This window comes from Rattus norvegicus, chromosome 15 (assembly GCF_021556685.1).
Source record: "Rattus norvegicus strain SHRSP/BbbUtx chromosome 15, alternate assembly SHRSP_T2T, whole genome shotgun sequence".
Classification (NCBI taxonomy): Eukaryota; Metazoa; Chordata; class Mammalia; order Rodentia; family Muridae; genus Rattus; species Rattus norvegicus.
Window position 1 is genome coordinate 33,962,598 of NC_141548.1, and position 24,512 is coordinate 33,987,109.

The window sequence follows — 24,512 nt, forward strand, 5'->3', positions numbered from 1 at the left end:
CACCCAAGATTGTCCTTTGACCTCCACACATGCACCATGCATGTGCGAGCCCCCCACAAACACACACATAGAAAGAGAGTGAGAGAACTTTTAAAATAATAAAAATTATGTAATTAAAACAAAGACAACAGAAAGGATAATCATTAACTTGAAGAGCTATCCAAAGACATCACTGGAATACAATGCAGAAAGCTAAAACTACTCAAGCAATTAAAAGCCACCAGGGAACATGAGCATTGTTTATGCATCTGTAATTTATAAACAATTTCTAATGGCATTAAGAAAAGGATAGACCTAAAAATGAGTAAATGTCCAGAGAAAAATGTGTTAGGTTAAAAGTCCCGAGTTCCTTGATTAAATTTTAACTTTTTTCTTTTCTTTTATTGTATATTTTCTTTATTTACATTTCAAATGTTATCCCCTTTCCACGTTTTCCTCTCCAGAAACCCACATCCCCTCCCCCTTAGACCTACTTCAATGAGGGAGCTCCCCTCCACCTACCCATTCACTCTCACCTCCCCACCCTGGCATCCCCTACATTGGGCATCGAGCCTTCCCAGGACCAAGGTCCTCTCCTCCCATTGATGCCCGACCAGGACATCCACTGCTACATATGTGGCTGGAGCCATGGGTAGGTCCTAGTGTACTCTTTGGTTGGTGGTTTAGGCCTAGGAGTTCTGGGCGATATGGCTGGATAATATTGTTGTTCTTTTTCTGGGGTTGCATGCCCCTTAAACCCCTTCAGTTCTTTCTCTAACCTCTCCATTGGGGACCCCATTCTCAGTCCAATGGTTGGCTATGAGCATATGCCTCTGTATTGGTCAGGCTCTGGTAGAGCCTCTCAGGAAACAACTATATCAGGCTCCTGCTAACATCCACTTCTTGGCATCTGCAATATTATCTGGGTTTGGTGGCTGTATATGGGATGTATGCCCAGGTGGGTCAGACTCTGGGTGGCCTTTCCTTCAGTCTCTATTCCACACTTTGTCTCTGTACTTCCTCCTGTGAATATTTTTGTTCTTCCTTCTCAGAAGGACTGAGGCATCCACACTTTGGTCTTCCTTTTTCTTGAACTTCATATGGTCTGAGATTGTATCTTGGGTAATCTTAGCTTCTGGTTTAATATCAACTTATCAGTGAGTGCACACCGTGTGTTTTTCTGTGATTGGGTTATCTCGTTCAGGATGGTATTTTCTACTTCCATCCATTTTCCTCAGAATTTCATGCAGTCATTGTTTTCAATAGCTGAGTAGTACTCCATTATGTAGATGTACCACATTTTCTGTATCCATTCCTCTATTAAAGGACATCTGGTTTGTTTTCAGTTTCTGGCTATTATAAATAAGGCTGCTATGAAAGTAGTGGAGCATGTGTTCTTCTTATCTGTTGGAGCATATTTTGGGTATATGCCCAGGAGTGGTGTAGCTGGTGCTGTAATTTTATGTAACCACTTAAAGCATGTGACCTCCAAATAAGGGGAGGGGAAGAGAAAGGCAAAGTAAAAAACAAAATCCACCCAATGAAGGCAAGGAAGAGAGACAAGCAACTAAAGAAGAAAAAGAGGAAAGAAGGAAGGAAAGAAAAGTTGTTATTGTGCCATGAAAGAGATGGGGGGATTGTAAATGTTTAGAATCAGATAAAAAGAGTGTCTGAAAAGACTGTGAACTAAGATTCTGAGTAGAAATACTGAAAACCAAAACTACACAGGGACAGTAAAGGATCATATGGTTGGCAAAGTGGATGCTCAGTGGGTGGGAGGGTGGGAAGCCATGAAAATGTGAGCCTAGATTTTTGGGAGCAGTGAGGCTGTTCTGTGTGATGCTACATGAGTGTGGTGGTATGCCAATATATGGATTCACTGTTAAAAAATAAAAAACCACATGCTGGGGAAGAACGCTGAGAGTAGAGGAAACTGTACATGGAACTTGTGTGGCCAGGGGCCATGGAGCACATCATTGTACCCGCTTCTTAATTTTGCTATGAACCTAAAAATGTGTAAAACCCAGGGGACTTTAAAACAAGAACAACAACCCTCTCCATAGAAGTGATCAGGACAGGGAAGAGAAACAAGAGAATTACTACATTCAATACATGTGCTCTTAAGCACTAGCTGAAAGTCAGAAGGAGTCATTTAAGCTACAAAAGCACAAGTCTGTCCTGTGATCAGGTCTAACGCCTAAAAATAAAGACAGAAAACAGGAAAGAGAAAGTGCTCATAGGTGAGTATCAGTAGCAGGGAAAGCTGACTTTAAGAAAACACTTCTGTAAGGATCATGTCTGTAAGGGGTCACTTCACACAGACACAGGTTACTCCTGTTCATCAGGAAGAAATAGTTGTTTGAATGCCATGCATAGAATTATACGACCATAAAACATATCAAACAGAAGTTGAAGGAGCTCGAAGGAATGAACCAAAACAATCATACCTTGGCATTTAACTAACATTTGACACACTGAACCCAACAGCTGGGACTTGGCACCCACCATGCAAATACTGCCCCACAATTTACTTAAAAACACCCAAAAAAATAAATTACATACTGAGTCATAGAATGAATCTTGAGGCATTCCAAAGGTAAAGAGTTTTAAATATCTCATGGTCGCAATATATGCGTTGTGAAATTAATAAGGGTAACTAGAAAATCTCTATAATCTTAGAAAGTGGAAACACAGTTTCAAGTAACAAATATAAATGAAGTTAATATAATATATAATGCATTGCATGAAATAATAATGGAACTTATTTTAAAACTCTGCAACTAAGATGTGTGCATAAAGAAAGCATTTTAGTCTTAAAACTCATGTAGCAGTAGAAAAAGAGAAAGATGGCGGGCAGAGTAGTGGAGGATTAGCCTGCAGGGAGCACAATGTCTCCAGAACATGTTTTTACATCCTGATCTCTTTCCCTCTCCCACTTCCCACCTTTCAGAGTCTCTCCCCCCTCCCCCTTTTCTCTGAGATGGTGGGGTGCCCCTTGGGTATCTCTCAACCCTGGCGCATCAAGTCTCTGCAGGATTAGGCACATTCTCTCCCACTGAGGCCAGACAAGACAGCCCAGTTAAGGGAATGGATCCCACAGACAGGCAACAGCTTAAGGAGATTACTCCAGATTTTGGGGGAACCATCAGAGACTGAGCTTCACGTCTGCTACATATGTGGGAGGAGGGCTTGTTTCAGCCCTGTATGCTCTTTGGTTTGTGGCTCAATCTCTGAGAGCTCAAGAACAACTTTTAAAAAGGAAGGTCTTTCTTAAGGAAAGATGCTTTTAAAAAGCAGTTTTATGAAATTGGGGTGTTGGGGGGGAGATGGTGCAGTGTGCTCGGTGGAGGGAAGCAGAACTAGAGTCATGAGGTGACAGGCATGGGAGAGCAGTTGCCATCATTAGTCCAATGCTGCCATTGGACCTACAGTGGAGCCACCCTGAAACAAAAAATTCACAGCTGAGGAATGCCGAATGGCTGGGAAACACCTAAAGAAATATTCAATATTCATAGTCATCAGGGAAATGTAACTCAAAACAATCCTGAGATTCCACCTCCCACTAGTCAGAATGACTAAGACCAAAATCTCATGTGATAGCAGATACTGTTGAGGATGTGAAGAAATAGGAACACTACTCCATTGTTGGTGGGATTGCAAGCTGGTACAACCATTCTGGAAATCAGTTTGGAGGTTCCTCAGAAAAATTGGACATAGTTCTACCACTCCTGGGCATATATCCAAAAGATGCTCCAACATATAACAAAGACACATGCTCCACTATGTTCATAGCAGCCTTATTTATAATAGACAGATTCTGGAAAGAATCCAGATGTCCCTCAACAGAACAAAGGATACAGAAAATGTGATACATCTACACAATGGATTACTACTTAGCTATTAAAAACAATGACTTCCTGAAATTCTTAGGCAAATGTATGGAACTAGAAAATATCACTCTGAGTCAGGTAACCGAATCAGAAAAGAACACACATGATATGTACTCACTGGGTACTAGCCCAAAAGCTCTTACCCAGATACAATTTACAGACCACATGAAACTCAAGAAGAAGGACAAAAGTGTGGATGCTTCAGTCCTTCTTAGAAGGGGAAACAAAATACAGGAGGAAATATGGAGACAAAGTGTGGAGCAGAGACTGAAGGAAAGGCCATCCAGTGACTGCCACACATGGACATTCCTCCCACATACAATCACCAAATCCTGTCACTATTGGGGATGTTAAGAAGTGCATGCTGATAGGATCCTGTTATAGCTGTCTCCTGAGAGGCTCTGCCAGAACTTGACAAATACAGAGACGATGCCCACAGTCAACCACTGGACTGAGAATGGGTCCCCAATGGAGGAATTAAAAAACTGAGGTAGCTGAAGGTGTTTGCAACCCCACAGGAAGGACAACAATATCAACCAACAGACCCCCCAGAGCTCCAGGGGAGTAAACCACCAACCAAAGAGAACACGTGGAGTGACCCATGGCTCCAACCACATATGTAGTAGAGGATGGTCTTGTAGGGCATCACTTGGAGGAGAGGCCTTTGGTCCTATGAGGACCTGATGTCCCAGTGTAGGGGAATTCCAGGGTAGGGAGGCAGGAGGGAGTGGGTGTGTAAATGGGGGAACACTCTCATGGAGGCAGGGGGTGGGGAGATGGGATGGAGGGTATCTTGGAGGGGAAACTAGGAAAGGGGATAGCATTTGAAATATAAATAAAGAAAATATTCAATAGAAGAACAGAAAATAGAAAAAATTAATGAACTATGTATGTATGTGTATACCCGTGTGTCTATGGGCAGATGCATGCCCATGAATGAATGCAGGTACACAGAAGGCAGAAGAGAGTAATAAAACCCCTGAAGCATGAGTGACAGGTGGTTAGGAGTTTTCTTAGAGACGATCGGAAGTCAGATTGTGTCCTTCATAAACGAAGTAAGAGCTATTAGTTCTGATTTGGTTCTTCAGCCTAGTCATAGTCTTTTTATTTTGGTGGATGAAAATTTTCCCTTATGGGAATGATGACCAGTTGCAGACAGACAGTGATGAATACTGTGGGAATAATTTCCACTCTGGAAGGGGTGTCTATAAAATAACTCAGTGTTTTCATAGATGATCCCTTCTTTCAGTTTGATTTGTTTTGCTTTTTATTTTAATTTAATATTTTTAACTAGGCAGTAATTAAAGTGATGATGATTTCCATAAATCACCTACATTTTGCGTTTTATTTTCATTTCTACTTTTCAGTGTTTTGTAATCCATTTGCTTTAATTAAGTCACAGGATGAAAAATGTTGACTATTAACCAATTATATTTAGCTTGAGATCTTGAATACTGTGAATAATTATTGTATCCGTTCATTAAAAAAACAATAAAATACAAATTTCTACTGGTTCTTCTAACTTGGAGAGTTATTATATGTGGTGTTAATTATATGTTGGTTCATACTGTTTTAATTTTTTTCTATTAAAGGAATTGTTTAATGTGACCAATTCTCAATATAAGAATTAAAAATAAATATCTATATTAATATTTAAAAGACAGGAAATACAAACATTTAGAAGGAAACAAAGGGAAAACCTTTCAAGCTATTGAGAAAGGCAAGTATTTTTAAACAAAACACCGAAAGCAAAAGAATTAACATAAGTATCAACAGGCAGGACTAATTGAATTAAAGATGCTGTGTAGCAAAAGAAACCATCATGGCTGACTCCTGACAGGAAGCCAAGGAGCCAGGTGTTCTGTCCAAGATGTCTCAGCTGTCCCAGTCCGATGCCGGAGCTCCTGAGGATTCCTAGAGATCTGCTGCTTTCATCTGTGATGGGGTCCTGAAGAAGTGGATTCTCCAAACAAGGAACGAAACCTTAGCAACAGGATCGATGGAGCCAGAAAAGAAGGGACAAGCAGGCAAAACCAAACCTTCCTTTCTCCGTGTCCTTTTATGTGAGCTGTCACTAGAAGGGCTGACCCAAATTTAGGGTCCATTGTCCATGTCAAATAACCTAATCAAGACTGGTTTGCCAAGCTGTTTGGGCTTGGTTACTTCCAAATACAGTCAAGATGACAACCAAGATTAGACATCACAGACTTATCCAAAACTTACAAAGAATTTCAGATATTAAACACCAAAGAAATAAAACTGTCAATCCAGATATGGGCAAATGAATGAAATAGAAAATTTCAAGAAGAAAGAAGGAAGGAAAAAAAGAAAATCAATTTGGAGATTGGTCAAAAATCAAAAATTGAAATACCATAGGGCCCAGCTGTTTTATTCCTAGAAATATACCCAGAGATCTCAGTACACTATCTTAGAGGTATTTGTACCCCCATATTTATTATTGAATTATTCACTACACCAAATAATTGGAATCCACCTAGTTTTCCATCAACATATTAATGGATAATGAAAATTGGATACACACACTCACAGGAGTGCGTGTGAGTGTGTGTGTGTGTGTGTGTGTGTGTGTGTGTGTGTGTGTGTGTATGAATGAATATTACTCAACTCTAAAGATAAAATGAAGTTAAAATTTGCAGGTAAATGAATAGATTTAGGATGTATAATATTAAAACGTATTGAGTATTTTTGCATCAATGTTTAAAAGAGATATTGGTCTGAAGTACACTTTCTTTGTTCAGTCTTTGTGTGGTTTAGGTATCCCGGTGAATACGGCTTCATGGCATGAGTTTTACAATGTTCCTTCTGTTTCTATTTTGGGGAATAGTTTGAAGAGCATTGGAAGTAGCTCTTCTTTGAAAGTCTGCTAGAATTCTGCACTAAAACCATCTGGCCCTGGGCTTTTCTTGGTTTGGAGGCAGTTGTTTACTATTTCTATACCTTGAGGTGTTATAGGGCTGTTTAAACAATTTCCTTGATTGATTTAACTTTAGTACATGACATCTGTCTAGTAAATCGTCATTTTGTTAACATTTTCTAATTTTGTGGAGTATGGGCTTTTGAAATAAGACCTAATAATTATTTCAATTTCCTCAGTTTCTGTTTTCTGTCTCCCTTTTCATTTCTGATTTTGCTTATTTGGATACCGTCTGTCTTTTGGTTCCTTTGGTTAAGGAGTTTTGTATCTTATTGATTTTCTCAAAGAACCAGCTTTTGGTTTCCTTGATTCTTTGTATTGTTTTCTTTGTTTCCAACTGATTGATCTCTGCCCTGATTTTGGTTATTTCCTCCTTTTTACTCCTGTTTGGTATGTTTGCTTCATTTACTTATAGAGCTTTGAATATAAATCACTTGTATGAGAACAATCTAATTTCTTTATGAAGGCACTTAGTGTGATGAACTTTCCTCTAAGAACTGCTTTTATTGTGTCCCATAAATTTGGGTATGTTTGCCTTAATTTTCACTGAATTCTAGAAAGACTTTAATTACTTTATTTCTTCCTGACCCAGAGATCATTCAGTAGACTTGTTCACGTTTGATGAGTGTGTAGGCTTTCTGGTGTTTCTCTTTTTGTTGAAGTCCAGCTTCAGTTCATGGTGACCTGAAGAATAAACAAAAAAATGTAGAACATCTGCACAATGAAATACTCTTCAAATATTACAAACAAAGACATTGTGAATTCTGTAGGCAAATGGATAAAATTTGAGAATATCATAACAGTGTGGCAAGCCAGTCCCAAAAATATATGCATGGTATGTACTCATTTATAAGTAAATATTAGCCATAAAATAAAGGCTACCCATGCTACACTCCAAAGACCCAAGGAAGCAAAACAAGAAGGAAGGCACAGTGAGGAAGCATGAATCTCACTTAAAAAAGAAAATAAATTTGCCATAAGAGGCAGATGGAGGGAGGACACTGGGTGAGCGAGTAGATTGGGAGGGAAATTGCAATGATCAGGATCAGTTGTGGGAAGCAACAGGAGAAGATGGCTATCTATCCATGAGAATAAATTCAAATCTGCATCCAGCAGGGGTGGTGAGGTAGGGAAGGCATCTTCAGGATGTGATAGAGACCTGGGATAAGGGAGGCACAGAAGAGTCAGTGGCTTAGCTGTGACACACAGCACTGGGGATATGGAACCTGAAGAGGACACCTTAGGTAGACAAGCAGGAACACCAGTGAAGCTATAGGAACACCAACCCACACACAAAACTTTCAACTCAAAATAAAATTGTCTACAGGAAATTCAGGGATAGGGGATGGAGCAGAGATGGAGATAAAGCCAAGCAATAGCTGGCAAAGCTTGAGATCCATCTGTTGAGGTTTGGTCTTGCTGTCTATTGCAATGATATGTATGGGACACCAAGACCTGAAGCTGGATATAGACCTGTGACCCTGCCCCCTGAGTTATTTTTGAGTGGTAAATCAAGATGCCAATGCCCAGTAGCTGGCCAGAAGAGACATAGGTGGTGTTTAGGTTTCCCCAGTTTAGGGTCAGAAGAGAACCAGGAGCAGAAGAAGATGCAAGAGGAGGAAGGAGAATCTGCCATGGGTTAGGAGTTAGTAAAGCTGGCCCCGAGGGCTGCCTAATTAGAGTTAAGAGCAGCCCGGATGAAATACAGTAATAACTTGGGGTTATCAGTAGAAAAATAGATTATAATAGCATAGAGGGTAGGTATCTGCCCGGCTCCTGTGCTGTTTAAGGCTTATTGTAAATATAAAGACTGTGTGTGTGTTTACCTGGGTCCTGAATGGTGAAAGTCAGAATAGAAACCATGGGACAGGATTAAAATTTTTTTACATCCTATTGGTACCTCAATGGCTGGCAAATTTCACTTTTTAAAAAGAAATTAATTTCAGATTCTCAAGGGGAAAACACACACTGTCCCTTTAAGACTAGGAGGCAGGGAGAAATGTTTTATTAGTTGCATCGTTTTCCCCAACCCCAAGGGGATTCCATACTAGGGCAAACTAAGTGCTAATTTGTCATCCTGATGCTGAGGTTCATAGCATAAACTAAGACACAGCTGCACTCCACAAACCGAACCCAATGACACCAAGTGGCAGGCTCAGACTTCAGCCTGAGGTGTTATCAAATGATGTTCTATGCTAAGGGTGATGTTGAAGGTCTATCCTCCTATCTCAGCCCACAAAGAGTTAGAATGACAGGTAAATATCACCATACCTAACTCAGAAGCCAAAACAATTGAACGTAATCATCTTTAGAGGGATGATTTGTCTGCACACACCTTTGATATGGAAACCATGGATTACAGCTAATGGGGAGACAGTTTTGGCTTAAAGGATAATCTATTTTGAGTAGACCAACAGCCTCATCCTGCAGACAGTTATCATTCTGCTGTGGCTATTTTCCTCCTGGCGAATACCATTATGCTTTCAGGCCAGGCAGCCCTGAGCAATATGGCAAATAAACCGATTCCTGTGAGTCTTTCCTGACCATGTTGGGTGAAAGCATGTGATTTCTTACCTTTGTATCACTGGTTAAAGAACACTATGAAGGCAACTTCTAGGAGATTGTCTAGCACTCACAGCTCCAAAGGCATATGAATCAATCTCACTTGGGGGCATGACAAAAAGTGGCAGACATAGAGCAGGGAGCTGAGGGGCTCAAACCATTTACTGTAAACACACACACACACACACAGAGAGAGAGAGAGAGAGAGAGAGAGAGAGAGAGAGAGAGAGAGAGCATGCGAGCAAGAGAGAGAGGGGAGGGGAGGCTTGAGAATGGTTTGGAGTTTCAAAACCTCAAACCTCCAGCAATATTCTGAAAAGCCTATTTCCTAAACCTCTCCAAATAGCACCCACAACTGCAAACCAAGTGTTCAAATACATGAGCCCATGGGGCTCACTGAAATATTCACCAAATAAAGGTAGGTTGGGACAAAAATAGAGACCAGAAGCTGTGTATTATCTAATTCCGTAGAAAAATGCTGCTTGCAGATTATGAACAGGGGCAGAACAGAGGAAGAATAGCAGTATATTCTTTCCAAGCACAAACCAGGAAAACCTTGAGGAGTTTTGCTTCTGGACTGTGTCCTTCAGGGGTATCTTACAGTCCTTTCTTCCTGTGATGTGACTGCAATGGCCTGGTAGAGCAGAGAAGTTGGGTCTTGAACAGTTGCAGCATTTTCTTTCCTACGTTCAGCTGGATCAACACAGAGATGTTAAGGGAGGACAGTGTCCTCTTTTGCCAATGGTAAGGATGGAGAGATCTGAAGCAGGCTGTGTTTAAGGCATTTACCTGTGTCTGAGTCAACTCAAGTGTGTGCTCATGGGCATCAAAGCCAGCTGGCTTTGCATAGCTTTAAACATGCAACTGTGGGAGGAAACAGTGGTCTGAGCATGTGCTCATCCTGTGTGTGGGATGCCAGGAAGTTACTGACTATAGAGTAGATGACACTTGTAGGTAACTGTGTCTCGATAGCCAGGGAATCCTAGGCTCAGTTCAGGTTCTATCCTAGCATGTTTGACGCTGGCTCAACCCTTTTGTAGAAATATTTTATCCCCTTCTTAAAGATACATGATTGTGATTTCCAAAGTTATTTTAAGCCAAAAGACCACTGCCTCAAAATAATATAGCACCTTCATTGAATACATATTTGTATGACTTTCAAACATGCATTGTTCTTTGATTCTGTATCCATCTTTGCTTTTGTCGTCAACAAAGGAGCTAGGTCCATAACGTGTCTACAGGGCAAAGATTGGTTTCCAGTTTCCTTTCAAACTGTGTGGCACTAACTTCTCTCCCTACATACATGCATGCCTTTGGAGGTTATGGGATCCAAAGGGACATTCTACTGCATCTCACAAGAGAATGTATCATTGTGACTAGTAGGAATGCAGAGAGACATTAAGCTGTAGCTACAAGTCATGTCATCTCTGACATTTCTGGTACTACAAGACCCTCAACCCAAGGCTGCTTGGAGTTTTCATTTTTCTTAAGTTAAATCAAGCACCTTTTAGTGGACTAATGGGATTCTGCTTGCTTCTGAATTCCAAGTGCTAGATTACAGGTATGAGCCCCAAGTCTGGAAGCTTCAGCATCTTAGACATGTGAAGCCAACAAAGGGAGACTATTTTTTAATACAAAGGCACACATTCTTCCTACAACCTCAAGCCAAGACCTGACTAACATGAAGAGAAGCCCAGGACATTTTGCACACTATGGACACAGCAGTTAGAGAGTTTCTAAATAGTAGAGCTACTTCTCCATCTCAAGTTTCATTTTTTAATAGCCTCCTTGATTCACACTCATTTCTGCTTATGAATTATGCTTTTGCCCATGTGCATCTCTTACGACTTAAACCTGCACATTTGTCATGTATGTTCTCTTTAGAATAAACACACAAAGGCTGACCCAGCTGTGTGGTTCTCCAGCAACTGCCCCCTCCCCTAGGTAAAAACACTGCTTTTCTCTCTAGCTCCCCACTAGAAGGTAAGGGACTGAAGTTATTTCCAAACCTCACAACTTTCTGTGATGTCTCATGAAGAAGTAGAATTTTTTAGTTCTTTTAACCTTTGGGACATAAAAGATGGATGTGGTTCAGATGATTTTAGCCTAGAGGCAGCAGTGACTGAGATGAAGAAGCTCAGAGGGACCCATGGTGCTGAACCACCCTGTTGCTATGGGTACTGAGCACACAGGATGGTATGGAGCTGATTGGGAGGGGCTTCCTTAGGTCTGGGCATTGGTGGGAGTTGGGGTACAGGTTTTTGGGAGAGACACTGAAGTCCTGGCCACCATGGTCCCTCTGTGATCTCACTTCTGGTCTGGGCTTTTGGGAGAATCCTCTCTAAGAGGGGGCAAGCTGGTCTGTCAACACAGGACTGAGGCCCTAAGGGACTAAATCACATGCAGCATTGAGTGTCCTTAGTAGGGGGAAGAGGTAGGACCTGCTCAGAACCCTGTGGACTTTAAAGCACAGAAGTTTCTAGACTTAGCTGACTAGGAATGAAACAGATGGGGTGGAGCTGGGAGGGTAAAGAAAGCCAGGCTTTGTTTCCACAGGAGGATAGAAAACTATTCCTAGATGAGAAAGAATGTCAATGCAATAGCTGTCCAATAATGGTGAAGCTATGGGAGAGAGGAACCCTATCCAGGAAGGCCCATCTACCAGTGACTTCAGCTATCTCTTCAGTGTCTCACAGACAACTGATCTTTCCCTCTCATGTTTTCCATATGACACAGAGTAGGTAGTAGGTGACCCTGAGCCCCAAGACAGGAGACACCCAACTTTTTCCTTGCTGGTGCTCACTTTAGACCTGTCAGAAGGGCAGGTACTGGAGAGACTAGGAAAATAAAAAATGAGCTTAGCATTGGAATTCCTTGAGCTTTGAATAGATGTATGTATGGAGACAGGGCAAGTAGAACGTAAAAATGTGCTGTTGGCCACCCTAACAGAGTTGGTGCATGTGAATGGACATGGAACCAGTCTTCCAACTCAGAAAAAAAGTGCTTTATTCAGTTGCTGCAATCTGTCCTGCAGCAATCCTGGACTCCGCTATTGGGAAGATGGTTAGTCAGGAAATGAGCCATGTTGCATCTTGTAATTAGCTGTTTTTCATAGTTTTCTTTATCCAGGATAAAAAGCTTAAAACTCTTGTGAAGACCTGTGGAGCTGATCCATCAGTTTTCCCATAGGAGACAATGCCTGCAGCTGCTCTTTTACACACAAGAGGCCCTCCAGAATCTTCCTGTAAATTGAGGGGGCACACAGTGAGCACTTTTTCGCACTCTCTCATGTTATGACTCCTCCAAGAGAAGCATAGCTTTTAATTTCTGCTTGTGGGAGGTCAAAGGGGAGGCCCGGGGCCCCTGGCCTTCTCAGCTGCGACTGGATATGGTTAGGGCTGCAATTCTCTCCTGAGGCCAGCCCCTGCCTTTTTCCCAGGTCTGTGATCCCACTCTCTATGAAGGTGTTTGGGACTCTTGTCTCCAGGCTGTTAAGGACATAGACTCACAGCATATAGGGGAAGCCCATAGACAAAGTATGTGTCTGCTCAGAGGAGACATCTGGCCATGGTTATGACACACTCAGGAGTCCAGCTTTCTGAAGCCTGAACCTTCAGTCAAGTGTTGTTTTATAAACACATCCTTTTATACAATCTACCTTCAAAAAAGCCTGCAAGTCAGCTCTGGGACCATAGTTCATTACTGGTTCCTGCTATTACCAGAAAGATAATAGCCAGTGAGTCTCTTTAGGTTTGTTTCTATAGGTCCCCAGATTCCTTTCCCCTCCAACTGAGCCCAGAGTTGAAGGCAATCCAACTTACCTCAAAGGAAGCTCCCTTGATCTTTGAGTCTCCCACACATATCTCACTCACTTTGATGTAAGAATGTTGGAAGTGGGACTCAGAGACCTGATCCTTCTATACTGTCAGCTCAACCTCCCGCAGTGTGTTTGGGAATTCCCCCTGTGGGGTTATCTTTCCCCAACCAGCCATGTAGCACACATCCCCTGGCTTCATGTGGTCATTGAGCCTGGACAGGTTGAGAGGCCTCACAGCGCTAGTCCTCTTGGCACTTCTCACCAGCTGATAGAGAAGAGACAGAAGAAAGCAGCTCAACCAAGACGCTGGCACTCTGGGTCACTTTGAAACTCAGGATGGAAGGAGGGAAGAAGTAAGATGAGATAAGCAGAGCAGAGTCACTAGGGCTGGGATGAGGAGTGATGGCTGAAGGCTGTGGGGAGGTATGGGGTGGGAGAATGGCAGGTCTCACCTTTAATAGCATGATGTCATTGGAACGTTTATCAGGATTATAGGCAGGGTGGGGAGTGGTGTTTGCCACAGGGATAATCTGCTGTGTCTTCTCTTTAGCCTTGATGTTGTAGGCCCCCAGTGTGACTGTCATTGATCTGTGAATAGAGCAGAATGTGGAGGGGAGATGGAGAGTCAGAGCCGATGCAGTCCAGGAGCTGCAAAGGCAAGATAGGCAGGGTGGGATTCCAGCTACAGGGACCTGAGGACACAGGAGGGCCTCAGGGTTTGACCTACTGCTCTCTGATTCTCAAGAACAAAAGATCCCTGGGGGCTCCCTCTTGTACCTAGTTAATATTCTGAGATTTGAATCAATTTCTAATGTGAACTTTCAAATTCAAACAGTGCTTTCCTTTAGCCAGTGTAATTGATCAACTCAAGCGTTGTCCTGTCTGTCTCCGTCCTGCAGAAAAGAGTGACACCACGATGTTCTTCTCAAAGCAGTTTATTCAGGAAACTTTCTTTCTGCATGCAAGCAGAAATTTCTTACCCCCAAGCACACTCCCTAATAAATAACCAGTAACCACGCCCCATCAGTCCAGTCTACGTAGTCTCAGTTCATAGGTCCACGCCAAATGGCCTGATCTTGTATCATGGTGTGCCTGCGCAGCTCTCACGATTGGTGTGTCTTACTTTTGGGCGTATGAGGAAGTCAGGTGATAGTCATAAGACTTGGCGGCAGTCCCAGGCACCATCTTGGGATTGCCGCCACATCCACTCCCCACATCTCCCCCTTCTTTATGTTTTTGGCACAGAGAATGCCTGTCTTAGGTTGCCCCCTGCAGCAATGCCCCTTAGCCATCATCAGGAGACAAACAGCGTAGGTTTGATCCCTGTCTTAGGTTGGTGACAGGCCCAGGGAGTCTTACCCGTCATTGACTACTTCTCTAGCATGCCAAGCCACACTTGAGGAGACTGTCCCATCTCCACTGCTGCAGAAGCCTGAATCATTAAGGCTTGAGTTCTCTGTTGATGAAACTGCATACGGCAAATGCACCAAAAGTCCAGGACGCTCATAAGAATCAGGCACAGGGCAAGTCCAGTGAGTCCTTGCCATTCTTATAGCCGAGAGGCAGATGTGGTGATCCAATTGGCCAGTCCTCCAGCTAAAGACACTTCCACACGGGTGGAGTTGATATGGATGATTGATCATCTAAGCTCCCAAACTAGTCCATCAAAATACTGAGACCAATTTCCTGTAATATACTGAGATGAGTTGTGCGACAAATCCAAAGCTTCTGCAACACCTGTGGATAAACTATTCACAGCGGCAGCAGTCTGTACTACTGAGGTAAGGGATACGACCATAGCTGTGGCTGCAGCGGCAGGGATTGCTATAGCAGAAGCAATGGCTGCAGTGATGCCAAAATCCCGTTTTTGCCTAAACAAAGTCATAGCAGAAGGAGCATGAACAGGCCAAGGTACAAAACGAGGCATCCTAGTCACAACAGCTAAAGAATATGCAGATGCATTCCAACACATACTATAGAAACAACTACCACTACTACAATTAACAACATTATCATCATAACTCCCATTATAGACAATAAACACAAAAGGAGGCCACATACAGACAGGCGTAGCCTTAAAGGAAACATTAAGTCCATAAGCAAGTTGAGAAACAGAGGTTTCAAACCCCATAGATCCATTCCAATGAAAGCTTACATTACCCCAACCCCCTCCCACTAACATGCTCAGAGGAGAGATATCTGTGCAACTACCATTCACTCTACACAACAACCACACATTGAGAGGATTACTAGCTACTGCCTGAGCAGGATTCTGATAGGTTCAATTATATCCTGAAAATGAGCCATTATGGACTGTGCTAATATACGGAGAAAAGGTAAAATACTTCTTTACAGCCCATGCTGCCCTTCTAGCCTGACACCCAGTCCATGGCATAGGTGACTCATGGGTTCCCTTGCAAAAGGGAGCCCATCTAGGTTGGGAAGATATGGTATCATTGCCTTTGGAAATACTGGCAGGCCACACCCCTCGAATCCATGTGGCATTAGCTTTGGTAGAACTATTGATAGGCATGTCAAACCATGCAGCTGATTGATTATACATTTGAATGCAATCACTATTCTGAGAAATATTTTGAATCATCTGAAAGCATAGCAATCCCTTTAGCTGAAGTTGCAATGAATCATTGACAGGAGCTATTTCTCCACCCCATGGCAAAAAGGGTAACTGCAACAAAGCATTAGAAGAGAAAAACCGGGGAAACAATTGTGCCGAATGCGTCAATGGCAGGGGTTTGGGAAATACAGATAAAAGTCCCCAGCATAGGTCTTCATCCATCACTGCAGGAAGCATCAGCAACACTAGGAACATCCATAGTATCCTCCTTCCGTTCATCTTGGACCACTCTGGTCAGCCTCTCCAGGACCCACAGCAGCTGCTGGGGAAACACACAAACAGACACTTGCACCCAAATCAACACTGGATCAGGGCCCTGCCAAGTACCAGTTGGGACGTCCTTCCACATGACCATGCCTTTTGAAGAAGCATCAGGGTTGACGTGACGCTCAGCTGCAACCTGACCCTGCTTATCTTCATTTAAAAAATTCAAGGTAAAGAGAGCAATGGCTAATCTTTCCCTAGGGGTGGATCCAGCAGAGGCAATTCCCCCCTTTTGTTTAATTAAACATTCTTTTAGGGTGCGATGGGCTCGTTCAATAATACCTTGACCCTGAGGGTTATAGGGTAATCCATGGGTCAATCGAACACCCATCATTTTACAAAAAGACACAAACGAGGCAGAAGTATAAGCCGGTCCATTATCAGTCTTTAATTCTTTAGGCTGGCCCCAGGCACCCCAAGCTTCAAAGCAATGTGCGATCACATGACGTGCCTTCTCTCCTGTATGTAGAGAGGCAAAAATGATTCCTGAAGCTGTACCAAGGATACATGAAGATATTTTAATTTTCCAAATTCAGGAAAATGGGTAACATCCATTTGCCATAGGTGTAGAGGGCACAACCCATGTGGATTGACCCCCACTCCAGTCTGAGGCAATACTAGGGCACATGTTTGGCACTGAAGGGTTAAAATTTCTAAAAGTTAGTCATGAACAAAGTCTGGCTATGCCTGAAAGAATTTGAGATAGGGCTCCAAGGACACTGGCCATCTGGAGCTACCCCTGGAGCTACCTCCCTTCCCTTCCCTTTCCCTTCCTTCACTCCCTAATATGAGTCATCCCTTTGCTGAGCGAGATAAGCCACCTTGCCCATATTGCTAAGATGCTAGAATGCTTTGTTAATACAATTCCGCGCAAAAAAAAAGTAACTGTGCACCCTTTGTACTAGCCAATTATGTGTATCCACACGAAACCCCTGGTTTTCCCTATATAAGCTCCTGCCTAGAGAGGCTCGGGGCTTGACTCAATCTCCTGTGTGGGATACGTGTCAGCCCGAGATCTCGTAAATAAAACTGCCTCTTGCTGATTACATCAAGACTGGCTTCTCGTGTTTCCTGGGGGTACCCCAACCCATGACTGGAGCGAAAGTCTCCCCAAATTTGGGGGTCTTTCATTGGGGGCTCGTCCGGGATAGGAGCGTGACCCCCGGAGACTCGAATGCCTCTTGGAGGTACATTGGTGTGAGTGTTGAAAGCGGCCGCTGTGTATGTGTATGTGTGTGTGTGTCTGTATGTTTTGTATTATGTACTGTAAATTGTGCCATGGTCTAGGTTTAATTTGAGTGCACTCGGGTGGAAGGGCTTCCCACCCCAAATTTGAGTGCACCCCGTTTTTGAGTGCACTCAGGTGGAAGGGTTTCCCTCCCCGGACAGACGCCTGTAAGTACGCTTAGGTAGATGGGTTTCCTGCCCTGTATTTAAGTGTGCTTGGGTGGAAGCGTTTCCCACCCCGGACAGACGCCTGTGAGTAGGTACTGGGTTCCCACTTCCAATAGCTGTTTTCTTTTTGTTCTCTTTTTTTAGATAGCGGAAGTGGGGACGCCCTAGCTCTGGGAGACGTCCCACGAGCCGACTTTTGTCGGGAGGACCCGGCAGGTGACAGTCAAAGAGATCAGACTGTGACTTTTCGAAACCAAGGAGACGGAGAACTTCTCCTACCTGGGCGGTGGATTCGAGACCCAACGCTGTCCGAGGTTGCGTTCGGCTGGATATATCAGTCCAGGCGCGGACGAGCGTGTGTAGACGCACTGCTTTTTCTTTTTGGGATTTCATTTTTTTGTCTAGTCCTTTTTTTCTTCACCATGGGACAGTCTGTGTCCACCCCGTTGAGTCAAACTTTGAATCATTGGTCAGAGGTTAAAACTAGAGCCCAAAATTTGCTCGTGGAAGTTAAGAAAGGGACGTTGGCAGACTTACTGCACTTCTGAGTGGCCAATATTTGGAGTAGGTTGGCCACCAGAGGGCACTCTAGACCAAGCTGTTATTTCATCAGTCAAAAAGATTGTCTTTCAGCCTGGGCCTGGATCTCACCCAGATCAGGTCCCTTACATCGTAGTATGGGAAAACCTCGCCTCTGACCCCCCCCCCCCGTGGCTGAAGTCCTGGTCCCGACCATCCCCATCCCCGTCTTCACACGTATTGGTAGCACAGGAGCTACAGACAGAGAAGAAGACGACCCCCCAGATTTATCCTGACATCGAGGGGCCTCCAGATGAAGATGAGCCCACACCGTCGGCGCCCAACCCTCCTCCACCCCCTTATCAGCATGACAAATCTGAGGGTCCTGCAGCCGGTACCAGAAGCCGGCGCGGGACCAGTCCATAGGGTCCTCCTTCAGCCCCCACCTTCCCACTCAGGGCCTATGGCCCCCCTGTAGATCCTCCTGAACTCCAACCCTTACAGTATTGGCCTTTCCCCTCAGCTGACCTTTATAACTGGAAAATTAACCATGATTCTTTCTCTGAAAATCCTTCCAGTTTAACTAATCTCATAGAGTCCCTGATGTTCTCCCATCAGCCCACTTGGGATGATTGTCAGCAGCTTTTACAGTTTTACCACTGAAGAGAAGGAGCAGATCCTCCTAGAAGCTTGGAAGCACATCCCAGGACCAGACGGAACTCCGACCCAGATGCCCAACCTCATTGACGCTGCCTTCCCCCTTGATTGCCCCCCCCCCGGGGCCTATAACACAATTGAAGGTAGGGAGAGGTTGACCACTTACCGCCAGGTAAGTCGTGGCAGGTCTCAAGGGGGCGGCTCGTCGCCCCACTAATTTGGCCAAGGTAAGAGAGGTACTTCAGGGACCCACAGAGGGCCCCTCTGTGTTCTTACAGAGGCTTCTGGAGGCGTATCGAAGGTACACTCCCTTTGACCCTTTGTCTGAGGGACAGCAGGCAGCAGTAGCCATGTCCTTTATAGGTCAGTCCTACCCAGACATCAAGCGCAAGTTACAAAGACTAGAAGGCCTACAAGATCTTACAGTAAAGGACTTAGTTAAGGAAGCAGAGAAAGTGTACCATAAGAGAGAGACAGAAGAAGAGAAGAAAGAGAGGGAGAAAAAGGAAAGAGAAGAGAGAGAAGATGAGAGAGATAGACGTAAGGACCAGAATTTAACACGAATACTGGCCACAGTAGAACCTGAGGGAAACAGGAATGTAGGGAGAAAGATAGGGAATCTCAGTGGCCCCTATGAAAAACCCAGGCCGCCACGATCAGTCTTTTTGCGGACCGTCACAGGGGAGGCGTTGCCCTGTAAAGAGCAACCTAGCCCATTTCCAGATACATAGCCCATTCCCATCATCATACCCTGGGCCTGCGTGCTTTAGCACCCTTCATTAGTTAAAATAAAGCCCATTTCTTTCATCAGGTTACTACCCAATAAAGACACTGGAATGGCCAATATATATGGTTGAAACTCACCAGAATGTCCCTCATCATCCTTCCAATGTAGGATACGAAAGCTCATTTCCGGCATTTGAGTATATCTTAGTCCTCTCAGTGTTTGCTCTGACTGTTGTCTTGGCCAGCCAGTGGGCCAATCCTTGATGCTGATGATACTACGATCAGCACCAGTATCTAGGAGGCCAGATATGGATTTCCCTTCAATAGACAGTTTTAAGAGTGGCCGGGTGTCAAGGTCCAAGGAACAAAATATGTTAGAGACCCCGGTTAGCCAAAGCCCTCATTTCAAATTTTTAGCAGGAAATTTAGAGTGATAGCTAGGTAAAAGGAGCAATTGAGCTATCTTATCACCAGGAGATATAGCAACAATGCCTCTAGGGGAAGACACCATTATTTTAACCTGCCCGGTAAAATCCAGATCAATCACCCCGGGATGAACCATTAACCCTTGCATGGTAACAGAGCTTCTTCCTAAAATCAATCCCACTGTATCAGCAGGTAAAGGGCCTTTAAAATCTGTATCCACTATTTGAGTTCCCATTTGGGGCGTTAATATGAGTCTGGTGGTGGAACTGAGGTCAAGTCCTGCACTTCCTTTTGTTGCTCTCCGGGGTGGCCCCATTGCATCGGAGGATTCAGGTTGGGCCATCCTTCTGATACTGCCCCATATATTTGCGGGCCCTGGGGTTGGGGGCCCCTCCTTAAGTTTTTTGGCCGGGCACCATTATTAAGTGGCTGCCCGTGAATGTCCTTAACCGACCGGCACTCATTGGCCCAGTGATTACCTTTTCTGCATTTGGGACATAGTCCAGGGATCTTAGGCCGTTGACCCCCTGTTCCTTTTAGCTGTGGGCATTGGTGCCTCATATGGCCAGGCTGCCCACATTTATGCAGTTATTATTCTTTTGGCCTTTCCATCCTTGGGACATCTGCATGATGGCAGCAGCCAACCCTGAATTAGACAAAGCCCCCCCCACCAAGTCCCTGCAGAGTTCATCCACACCTCTAAGCCTTTACCCTTATATGGAGTAATAGCTTGTCTGCACTCTTTAGTACACTGCTCAAAGATAAGCTGTTTCAACAGTGGCATGGGAATATCAGGATTCCCAAAGACCTGGCCTCCTGCCTCCACCATACAAGCCACGTAATCTGTAAAGGGCTCGTTGGGTTCCTGGATGATCTTAGTCAATTTTCCGCTCACCTCTCCTCTATTAGGAAGGGATTTCCATGCCCTAGTCCCTATGGTGTTGTTTTGTTCATATACTTGAAGAGGATAATTGATCTGAGCTGCCGCAAATCTCCCTTGTCCTAGCAATATGTCCTGATCCCAAACTTGCTGCCCGTTACGAGCGTTGACCACAGCCTGCTTGGCGGCAAACTCAATAAAGTATGCCTTCCAGTCCAAATACTGTCCTGATGTCAGACAGGCACGAGCCAGATTCTGCCAATCGCTAGGAGTCATACAAAAGCGATGTAAGGATTCTAACTGCGCCACTACATAAGCAGCAGTAACACCGTATGCTCGAACTCCTTCGGCCAGTCTTTGGACAATCTTCCAATCTAGGGGCTCATGTGTGCAATTGCCCTGTGCATTCTGAAACACAGGGAAGCATTGGGATCACAGTTCCCTCCAGGTGTTTGGGTGTAGATTACATCCTTCTACCCCGCCATAATTGTACAGTGGTGGATGAGGCAGCCTCGGAGCTGATGGCTTTACCTTCAGTTTTACTTTCTCTAAGCTGTCTGCAATGCTCTCCAGATCGTCTTTCGACATATCTCCCTCGCTAGAAGTTCCCTCGGTCTCCGATTTTTGGGAGCGTTCCTCTCTAACCTGACTTATCTCCTCATTGCCCTTTTTTAGCTCTGCACCACATCTTTCCTCGTCTCCTATGCAATTTTTCACTAATTTCTATATTGGCATTTCTCTTTTTAGTAAAACCACCTGCTCCTCGGCAAACCTCAAGTCTTTCCCTAATTTTTCCTAACTGGGCATTGTCTGGTGTCCTGTTATACGAAACCATGGAGCAACTTGGTCCACTGCTTTTAAAACATTCTCCACTATGTCTTTCTTTAGCCCGATTCCTTTCGCTTTCAACAAATCCTTGAGGGCCTGGCGAACTGTCTGAGCAGAGGTCGAGTTCCCCATTGCGCTTGGTGCAACTTGTCCCAAAACTGGGAACCTTATAGTCTCAACCCGAGAGCGTAGCTCATCCCACTTACCTGGGAACTTACTGCCACCCTGACTGCGATGAGTTCTGAACGTATGTCCCCTTACGGGCCACCACTAGTCGTCTCTGTCTCCGTCCCGCAGAAAGGAGCGACACCACGACGTTCTTCTCAAAGCAGTTTATTCAGGAACTTTCTTTCTGCATGCAAGCAGCAATCTCTTATGCCCAAGCACACTCCCTAATAAATAACCCATAAACACGCCCCATCAGTCCAGTCTACATAGTCTCAGTTCATAGGTCCATGCCAAATGGCCTGATCTTGTGTCATGGTGTGCCTGTGCAGCTCTCACAATGGGCGTGGCTTACTTTTGGATGTATGAGGAAGTCAGGTGATAGTCATAAGACTTGGCAACTGTCCCGGGTGCCATCTAGGGATTGCTACCACACCCACTCCCCACAAAGCTTACTGCTTGCTGTAACCTCTCACTCTTCTACCTCAAATGTGCCTCTTGTCAGACATCAATTTTCACAATCCTGCCTTCTAGTGAGAACTCACAGGGAGCTGCTTGCATGAAGAAAGAAAGGTTCCTGAATAAACTGCTTTGAGAAGAATGTCGTGGTGTCTCTCCTTTCTGCAGGACGGAGATAGAGACGACTAGTGGTGGCCCGGAAGGGGACAGGGAGCACAGAAGCTCCTGTGTGTGTCTGAGAAAATGTGGGCTGGCTGCTACTCCTCTCCTTCCTCTGCAGTGAGCAGCCATCAGCACAAAGTTGTCTCTCACCAGGAAGCCTCCGCAGAATGTCTTCTTCTCATTATCATTGAGAAACTCAAAATATGCCATGTAGGGGTCGGAATGCGGACTGACCTCATTGCCTCTGATGATCTCCTCTGAAAGAAAAGGCTAGAATATTTAGTGTCTTGGAGTAATATTTGAGGTCAGGAGGGTAGATCTGGGGGGTGGAGGGTGGGTGATTGAAAATGGAGCCTGCAGTTCCCCAAGGCTTTTGAAGACTGGATTCATTGCACATCAAATAATCATGGCTGAATATTAAATCTCATTAAAGCTCCCCTTTCCCTAGTCTGAAGTCAAGTTAATGATGTACATTTTTGTATCTTTGCATTCTCTGCCACATCTCTTTCTAAGGATGATCCAGTCTCCAGGAGATGGGAAAAAGCAGGAGAACTAGTGCCTACTAAGTTTTCTGAAAGCATCTCCCTTCTTCAGACCTTGTTGGAAATCAGTCCAGTGTCAGATTTCCACGTCTGGTTTGGTATGGAACCTGATGTTCAGAAATCTCTTGGGTTCAGTGTCAGGACAATCCCTGACCACTGCAGGGCAGAAAGGCAGCAGAAGTTGACGTGGAGTGGCACGTCAGGGACAGGGGTGTTCACTCACCTGCTCTGGCTCCATGAGACAGAAATAGGGTCAGGAGTATCAGGACTGGTGGCATCTTCCCAGCAAGGCTGTTCAGATTGGAGGAGGGCAGAGCAGACACAGCCCTTGGATGGAGATGAACGATGTGTGGGCTCAGGGATCTCACAGGCATTTTAAACCTATGCACCTCCACTTCTGATCAGCATCATATTACTTAAGGAAGTTTTCTGGTTTGGTTAAAAATGATGCTGTCACCACATTGACCTCCTATGTGCTAAACTGGGATAAAGACCAAAAATGTACAAGGTTGTAGGGTGGGGTTAGGTAGGCCTGAGACCTCAGGATGTCCATCGTGACTGGATGGAGACACAAGTGTGTCCTTTTCTAACTCTTACACCCTTTTACATTCCGGTACGATTTTGCTTGTTCTCTTTTTTTTTCTTTTTCCTTTTTTCTTTCTGTCTTTCTGTCTTTCTGTCTTTCTTTCTTTCTTAAAACAATACTGACACAAAATTTATCCTAACAGCAGTTATAATACTGCTCTTACTCACTGTTAAACACACAGTAACACAGCACTTAATGAGAGTTCATGCTGCAATGCAGAACATCATCTTATTAATATTTGGGACTATTGATCATACTGTAGAACAATCTCTTTGAACATTCTCATGAATTAATCTTAACTCTGACTCTCCTAGAAAGAGTTACAACTGGACAACTGCTAGGAAGTCACAAGAGAAAATTTTAAAGGCAAGTGTTTGTCTCATATACCATGATCATGTGTTACTGTCATACATAGTTAATTTTGTGTGTGTGTGTGTGTGTGTGTCTGTGTGTGTGTGTGTGTGTGTGTGTGTGTGTGTGTGTGTACATCCAGAAAACCACAGAGCTACCAGATCCTGCTTTCTTATCACTGCTTCATGGATTTCAGATACTTTGAACTTTCTCCTCTCATATTTTGGGACCAAGAAAGGCTGTTTTTCCTCAGTTACGGATTAAAGTCTTTATGCAATTAAAAGTATTAATTGCCTAAAAATTAGTCATCTGGTCAATGGATATGCAACATTTCGGCTTCTCTGCTCCACATTGAATGGCTATTGTTTGGGGATGCACACTGCTTACACAAGCTCTAATGAATGTTCATTGTTTACCCTGAAAGGGACTGTGTATAACTGATACAATATGTGCACACACAGATAAGCAACAAAAGCCTACAGAATAAAATAATCTTAATTATATGAGAGTCCATTTGGAGAGAATCTTTTAAAACCATGGAGCAGGGTCCATGTTTGTGTTCTCTGAAAACCTGTAAGTAATAACATTTATTTTGGTTTGCTTTTATCATACTAACAAAGGAGGACAAAAGGATCAGGGTGGATATTCTATGTTGTTTTGAAAAACAAATGATTCACTCTATGGCTTGATGGACATAGCTCTGATCTTAGTAAATTTTTGAGCCAGAGGAGCTG

At 44.0% G+C, this 24,512-nt stretch overlaps 1 pseudogene; it reads right to left on the minus strand.

Moving 5' to 3' along the window:
• Positions 1–12,464: 12,464 nt before the first annotated feature.
• On the minus strand, positions 12,465–23,190 carry Gzmc-ps2 (granzyme C, pseudogene 2; annotated as a pseudogene).
• Between the last annotated feature and the right edge of the window lie 1,322 nt (positions 23,191–24,512).